The 8,308-nt window shown below is 42.9% G+C and overlaps 1 long non-coding RNA gene across 1 annotated transcript; it reads left to right on the top strand.

The window, feature by feature from the left end:
* The first annotated feature begins 325 nt into the window (after positions 1–325).
* On the top strand, positions 326–8,015 carry LOC138225625 (uncharacterized). The gene is made up of 3 exons (XR_011184090.1): positions 326–3,074; positions 3,420–3,549; positions 5,558–8,015. It is a non-coding gene; the product is annotated as an uncharacterized lncRNA (long non-coding RNA).
* Positions 8,016–8,308: the final 293 nt, after the last annotated feature.

Raw genomic sequence — 8,308 nt, 5'->3', positions numbered from 1 at the left:
TTAAAATCCTGAGATAAATTTAGAGAGGCTACAAAGGGGTTTCCTAGTCTATTATTTCACGCAAGGCTCTCATTTCAGTTTCTGACATGCTTTTTAACTGTGAAATCAGGCCTCTTTCTTACAAAAATCTCTCCAAAAATGTTTTTTTTTCACAATAGTTTTATCTTGGTGTTTTGTCTCCCTTTCCCCCAGGGCTAATTAACACACCCCCATCTGGATATGCTCAATCATAATATTTATTTAATATATTTAATATATATTTATTTCCTTGAAGGGGTCTTATATCTGGTTATAATTTTGGGGTCACACTATAATTGCAACAAACTGGCGGCTCCTTTTTCTCATGCTTGGGAGACTTTCTACCTCCCATTTGCAGCTCTCGCACTTTTGCATACATACTTCGCAAGTTATTAAATCAAATCTGTTTCCACTTTCCGTAATATCAGGAAAGCATAGTTGTACATTCTTGGCAACATCAGGTTTTAACCCACTCAAGTAAATTGGTTTCATTACTATGGAAGTATCTTCATTCACTTCCTTTTCATCGGCTAACCCCAAGTATACAATCTGTAAAGTTATAAACCTTTCTGTAAAATCTGAAACATCCTCACTTTCCTTCTGCTGACATGCGGTTACGTTTAGTTTAGCTGTTACTGTTACTAAACTAAAACATAAAGGATGCCAGATGCAAATACAGACAGATGCACTTACACCTAGGGCCAATTTGACCAGAATCCATTTAACCACCGATCAATATATCTTCGGACTTATGGGTAGAAACCAGAGCCCCTGGAGGAAACCAAAGCAAACTATGCGATATTACAATTTTTCAGTTATTAAAACATGCGTTGCAATTCTAGCTCTACAGAGCGTTGCAAATCTACAGTACATACTCACGTCTGAAATTAATAGAATGCTGATATTTCAATCTTTCATTTGCAATGTTTTGCACAAAATCAGCAGCTGAACAGCAGTCTGTGATATACCTTTATCCAGTGCTTTTCAGAGCAGAAACATTAATGTGGGCAAGAGATCTTCCCCTATGGTCTGCTGTACTTCAGCTAGCCACATTTTGGCTTTGCCGTGTGTACTCCTGGGAACCCTGGACTGGAATGAATATCAGGCAGTATGTAAAAATGAATAATGTGAGCATATTGTGTTGAAGCCAAACACAAAGAATCACTTCTAAAACTTGAATTTAACTTTTAGTGTCTGGTCTTGAAATGCTGTCCCATCACCCATCTTCTGACTTCTGGATGTGTTAACAGATAAATGTCTTGTTTTCTTTTTCCCATATGCTCTTCTGTGCATCATTAAGTACTTGTGGGTCATATCATGTACCTCCTGGCATCTTGACTGGCAGGCAGCTGCTTCCAAAAAGTCATCTGCATATGATGGTGTTGAAGACAAAAAAAAGAATTCAACAAATCTATACTTTACACTTTACTATAGCTTTTACATTACGACAATCTTGTCATATTTACAATCATCAATTGTTTTAGGTTGCTTAACTGATTATCTGGAGACGCTTGTTCCAGTGAACAAACAATGGCCTTTGTTTAAGAGACAACTTACATTTTCAAATATTCTTTTAAAGATAAACCTCTGAAAATGTTTTTAATCAAACTTACAACTTCTTAATTATGTTATAAAATAGCTGAAAAATTACTTAGTCCTTCACCTATTCAGAAAAGTTCACTAAAAGGATTAAGGAAATGTTCTCTCAACTCATCTCCAATTCAATTCAATTTATTTTTATATAGCACCTTTCACAACAAGGTTGCCCAAGGCACTTAACAAAGCAAGTGACCAGACATGTTGTGAATACAGAATAGAAAAGACCAGAAGACAAAAGAGGAGAGGACCCAAACACTTCTTAGTAAGGAGAAAAAAAACCTCTAGGGGTCCAAGGTCAACTGACTGCCCAACCCCTTTGGGCATGCTAGCATAATACAATTTAAAAAAGGAATAAATTAATAAGGGTATTAATCCATCCATTATGTCATGTCATCTCCCCTCCTCTCCTCTCAGGCAACATGGCTGGAGATGAGTGGTAGGCGGATTCTACAGAACAGCAGAAGCACATTGATATGATTTGTTGAAGACACAATGAAAGAACAACGTCCAGAACTCCATTTGTTGCACCTTTCTATTGCTTTTACGTGATCAGAAGGCTGAGGCTGCTTATCTGCTCCAATGCAGTAAATCCTTATGGAATGTGTAAGACTCTGCTGGCAACTGACACCTGTGTAGCAGCAATGCTTATTAATAAGACAGAATTAAGTGTTGCTGTGCTTTCTCAAATGAGGCCCCATCTCTCTCTTCATCTCTGTGGTGCAGCCACAGAGAAACTATTCATGCAGGCTGATTTAAAGATGTTTTCTTTTGATAAGGGACAGCTCCCAAATGGGGATGCACTTAGCTAAGCCTGGCTATCATGATCAATGGTTATCCATTGGCGCCTATCTGTCTAGGGAGTGCCAGATGGACATCTGGACTGCATTCCTAAGTGTCAGGACTGTAAGTGACTCATATCTCACCTCGATCAACCAATCAGTCTGTAAACAATACATTCATAAATCAATAATTACTGTAACACATCATCTCAAAATGATTTGAGAGTTTGTTCAATTTAAACTGACCCAAAAGCAGATGTCTTACACTGAAAAAGATTATTTGTATTGCTCCACTGATCATGAACCAATTTGAAAACTATGTTTTAAGTGGAGTGATCTCTCTTTTGAAACATTCAGATAAAGTCAACAGTTTTTCAAAAGTGTTGACAATTAGACCTCTTAGTTCCAAAACATTCAATAAGAACAAGAGCTGGGCAGATGTCGCGTAGTGTTTTGTCTTGGGAATATTTGAGTGGGGTGGCTAATCAGCCTCTATGCTCTTCTGAGCTTAATTTATCTATTTTTCTACTGTCTCTTATCCCCTCCTGGTGTCCTAGTTGTTGGAGAACGAGACATGTCATCTTCAAAACAATGACACAAGCAATACTGAGATGGATTTCAAGTCACAAGAAGACACTATCTTTAATAGTTAAAAGAAAATATGTTCAACATATACAGGTATGTTCAAAGTATTTTCTGGAACTGGTCAGTTATCCAACAGAGACTGTCCTTCACCCTGAAATGATATCCTTGAAACTCTGTAATCAAAGAGGAGCTCTTCTCCCTCAGCAATGTCCCTCTTCGCTATAAACAGAATTGTCATGACGGGCTGTCCGTTGATTATGAATGACTCTCTGACAGCCCTGATGTTGTCTTTTTACTTAGAGGAATTTATCCGCCTTCCGATCGTCTCCTAATCCATGTGACAGATGCAATGTTCTTCACATGAATGCACATTTTTTGTGTAGGTCCATCAAAAAAGATCAGACATCTCATCTCTCCCTCTGCCATCTGTGCCTTTAGGGCTTCTGCAGGTGTCTTTGCGATGACCTCGCCATGGTAATCACACACCACCTCTTCTTTCTGGAAACGCCTGGAAGTCACAACCTTCTTCCCCTTCACTGGATCGTCACTGATACTCAGGACTCTCCAGGTTTGACGCTTTCCATCTTTTTAATTTGCCTTTCATTTGGTTGTGCATCTGTGTTTGGCTTCCACTTCTCAAGGACTTCAGACGCTGTTGGTGTATTTGCAGTCCAGCCCATGCTTTGAAAATAGCAGGTCACCTGGCCTTCTGTTGGTAACCGTCTAGCATCCAGAACAGAAACCCTGAGAATTGATTCCAAATTCACTTTGTCTGTTTCTCTGTGAAAATAATTGATATGTAAACTTACCAATAATGTTCTGCAGTCTCATCTTCCTCTGATCTGATCTCCACCTGTTGTAACAGTGTCAGTCATGACTTCCAGTCAGTCTCAGGCGCTCTTTCTTTCTGGGAAGCTGCCCATCTAACGACACTGGAAACTCCCGTGTCAGCTCCTGGAAGGCTGTGGCATCATCCATCTTCGGATTTCCAGATCCTGCAGCTACCACAGCGGATGTTGGTGCTGATCTGATGTAAAAGCGAATATTAGATCACAATAATCTTTGTAACATGTTGGCTGAAAAGAACTGAAAGTGGTGTTTTCTCTTCCAGTTATACAGCAGATGTGCATACTGCAGCACTGAGTGGTGATTGCTCTCTTGATGTTTCAAAAGCATGAAGTAATTGTTGTTTTTGACACATTAATATTTTGTCATTTATTCAGAACATGGTGAAACTTACTGAGCTCCCTCCTCTGCAACACCTTCAATAACTTCAATGGCTGAGCAGATGTTGTCATGTGTCAGCATCCTCTACTGTTTCTCTGCAGTACCATCTGAGTGGGCCGATAATCCGCCACGATGCTCTCCTGTGCATCTGTGAGCCTCTTTGTGGCCGTCTCAAATGCCAACCTGGCAGCCTGGCTGGTGGTGAATGGAAGATGGTATCTACAAAACAAACACATACACACAGTGTATGATTGTTTCCAAGCCACAGACAGTTTGATTAATACATTAAAACAACTTTGTGATATGGTTTACTTCTCATGCAGTCTTCGCAAGTCATTGGAAGGATTTTAAATTGGCTCCCCACGGAAGAAGTGAAAAACATTTCAGTCTCTGTTCCACAGATGCTATCAGTGGCAGTACAGTGTAGTCTAGTGAATGTGAAACATCTGAAAAAACAGACAAAATGCATTTATTGTACTTTTCAACTATTGTTGAATGCCGAAGACAGATGTTGGCAATAAACTGGAGAGAGTATATCAGCGTAACTAGACTTACATGTTCTTCATTCAGGCAAAGCATGCCAGCAGCTGTGAGGAGGTTGTGTGTTTTGCCACTGCTATTATCGCCAGTTTTTACCCTCTTTTTGACACAAAATTCTTTCTCTGCATCCATTCCTGGACTTGAAATCACAAGCAATTCAATAAATAATATCTAATAATAATATCTGCCAATGATGATTTTACAGTAGCAACAACGGCACCCAGTAATGAAGTGTATGGAGAGTCTTGAGTATTTCAGTCAGTCAGTCTGACCCACTTGGCTGGGTGCTAAGCTTCTGTAGGACGAAGCGGCTGGGATCTCAATGAGGACTCACAAGTAGGGGATGGTGTGGAAGAGAGGTGCAAAAAATGAATGTTAAGGAGAGAAGGGGCTTACCTATCATGAGGAGGTGTCATCAAGAATCATTACGATTTAGTGCTGCTGTGGCTGTTTGAACCTGATGTTTGCCGTTCATTAACTCTTGTTCCATATGGAGTTACTGAAGAGGAGTTGGGGTGGAGATCAAATTCCACTCTCACACTTCCGCTCTCCAGTGCGTTCAATCTGCTTGACTGAACACAGAGCTGGGAGGATCTTCTCCCTCACCCCTCCCTCCAGTCCAGTCTTCCTGTAAAGGCTCTAAGTACTGTAACAGGAGCGCCACCTAAATGACAGTGATGAGCCTTGACCAGCACTGTTATTCTGTCTCTTTATAAACGTCAGATCATTGTGTCATTGTTAGAATTTGACCAAACAACTGAAATATGCAAGACTGTCATTCTTACTGTTATATTCTTTATCACCCCTAGGTGATGCAGGTGCTTCAGCTGAATAATGGCCCGCAGGTAATACAGCACAAGAAGCTGCTCAGGCATTGTGATGTCTTCTGAGGTGTGCGTCTTCTCCAGTTCCGCTCCACATCTCTCTTTGCAGCCCTCAGCACCTTCCAGCAGTCAATGGCGCTCGGCCCAGGACTCTGCAGCTGTCTGTATCTGTGGCAGGAGTAGTACCATCAACATCAATTCCTGTCATGTACTGGAACCAGAAACCAACTGGAATCAGAGTTCTAAATGGAAAATACCTCTTTCTGATGACTTCCTGTGAGACATCCTTGCTGTTTTTTTGCTGAATGTCCTTTAGGATGCTCTGGAAGATGATGATGACTTTAGCTAGGCTTGGATCCTCCTGTCTTAGGTTGGTGGCATGCAGGATGTAGCACAGGAACCGGTTGATGTTTTTGATGTAATTAGCAATAGTTTGGTGAGACAGTCCAGTCATCCTCAGTTGGTAAACAAATTGCTTGTTTTGGGAACGTCCTTCACAAACATCAAGAATGCTTCAGACGGATCCATAAAAAATAGGAATCTGGAAACGTTTTCTATCTAAAATAAAGTTTTTAGGGTTTATTTTTAGGGCTGGCACAATCTCAGATGGGTGAATTCTGTGCTAATGACTTACAATATGTACTTTGTGAGTCTCTGCCCAGTTTTAAATACCTACCTGTCACGAATCTCCCTCATGTAGGCAAACGCTCCCGTATTCGCACGAGCTCTCCCCGTACCAAACGTGCACGCGTCAATCAGTCCTCTACTTAAACCCTCACCAAGTCATTGCTCACGATTGAGATTCTCTCCCGGAGCTTACCTGCTATCTACGCCTTCGCCTTACTATGAATTCTCCCCTGGACCTCGACCCTGCTTTTCCGACTACCTCTTTGCCACTCGATTTTGTACCTTCGCCTCTAGAACGCTCTCTTGGATCGTGACCCCTGCCTGTCTCTTCGATTACGCCTCCGCCTTCCGAATCCACTCCGACACCTCTTCTACCCCTTCCCGGACTCTGACCCCTACCAGTCTCCTCGACTACGCCTTCGCTTACCGATTCTGTGCCTAAGCCACTACTACGCCTTCCCGGACTCGGACCCCTGCATGTTTACTTCGACAACACCTACATCTAGCGCCAACCCTACCTAGGGCACCGCATTGGATCCCTATCCTCTGCAGTCAGCCCCTGCGTGACACTACCTCCTGAGAGCAGTTTACCACACCCAGGTCCTGGATAAGGTACTGTTTAAAGCCAGCCAGGAGCGTGTTTTCTGTATAGTCCAGCCCGTGTCACTCTCTTCCAGAGAGCCTGCTGATAACTCTTAACTACTGGGGTCCTGTAGGGATTTACTGGAACAGGACCCAACCCAAAGTCCTTCCAGGGCACCTTATTTGCCTGGACGACATGTCATCCGGTATGGTTCTTCATTAACATTACTCTCCATTTTGAGGTTTCGCCATGGGTACTACCTAGTGGGTTGGCAGGCCCACAGGAAGGGTAAGATCATTTAGACCTCATTTGACCTCCACGTACTCAAGCAGAGCAGTGGAGTTACCAGCGGAACCACATGGAGGTAGAGGTCACTAAGTCTCCACTCCTTACCCAAGGGAGTTAAGAGTGTCATAGTTACTCCCGCCGTTTAGCCGTGCTTCATTTAATTTCTTCACTTTGACATTCAGAGCACTGGGCAGAAATCGCATCGCGTTGACACCCACCACGGGCCTTCAGGATGCTTTGTTTTAATTAAACAGTTGAATTCCCCTGGTCCTCACCAGTTCTAAGCCAGCTGCTAAACACTGGCCGAGACCGCCCGCCGGCCTTCCCCTCACCCCTCTGGGCCCAGCGCTGTGTCCAGATTCGCTGCCGTGGACGATGGCTTGGCCCCCCTGGCACCCCGGCCTTCCCGCGAGAAGGGGAGGGAGGGCTCCGACTGGGGCCCGCGAATGTGGCCACGGCACACGGCGCCTCGTCCAGCCGAGACTCGGGCCCAGCCCCGCTTCCCAACCCAGCCCGACCGACCCAGCCCTTAGAGCCAATCCTTATCCCAAAGTTATGGATCTGACTTGCTGACTGACTTTACCTACATTGTTCTAACATGCCAGAGGCTGTTCACCTTGGAGATCTGCTGCATACTCCAAGCTTAAAAATAAATGCATGTGAAAGCAGAGAATCAGAGATTTCATTTAATGTCTATTATCCCCAGTTTTAAACTCAGCATCATGTCTGCATCCATAAAAATTGGCGTGGCCAATGTTTTTGAATATTGACAAAATGGATGGCATATTTAATTAATATCTCCAAAATGGTGCATATTACAAGGTTTAAACCAAGAGCATTTAAAAGCAGAGATTCAGAGCCTTCATGGAATGCCCAATTACCGCTCTGTTCAGCTCAGCATCAGCCTTGCACTTCCTAAAATAAATGTTTTTAATATTGACAAAATGCATGGCCTGGTTTCATTATTATCTCCCAAACGGTGCATACTATAAGCTTAAAAAGAAAATGCTTGTACAGTAGCTTGTAGCAGAGAATCTGAGCTTTTCTTTAATGTCTGTTATCCCCAGTTTTACACCTCTCATTTCTCTTCACAGTGCCAGACTAGAGTCAAGCTCAACAGGGTCTTTTTTCCCCGCTGATTCTGCCAAGCCCGTTCCCTTGGCTGTGGTTTGGCTAGATAGTAGGTAGGGACAGTGGGAATCTCGTTCATCCATTCATGCGCGTCACTAATTAGATAA

Source organism: Lepisosteus oculatus, assembly GCF_040954835.1.
Source record: "Lepisosteus oculatus isolate fLepOcu1 chromosome 22 unlocalized genomic scaffold, fLepOcu1.hap2 SUPER_22_unloc_1, whole genome shotgun sequence".
NCBI lineage: Eukaryota > Metazoa > Chordata > Actinopteri > Semionotiformes > Lepisosteidae > Lepisosteus > Lepisosteus oculatus.
Note: the sequence above shows the minus strand (reverse complement) of the source record. Positions and strands in the feature narration are given on the sequence as shown.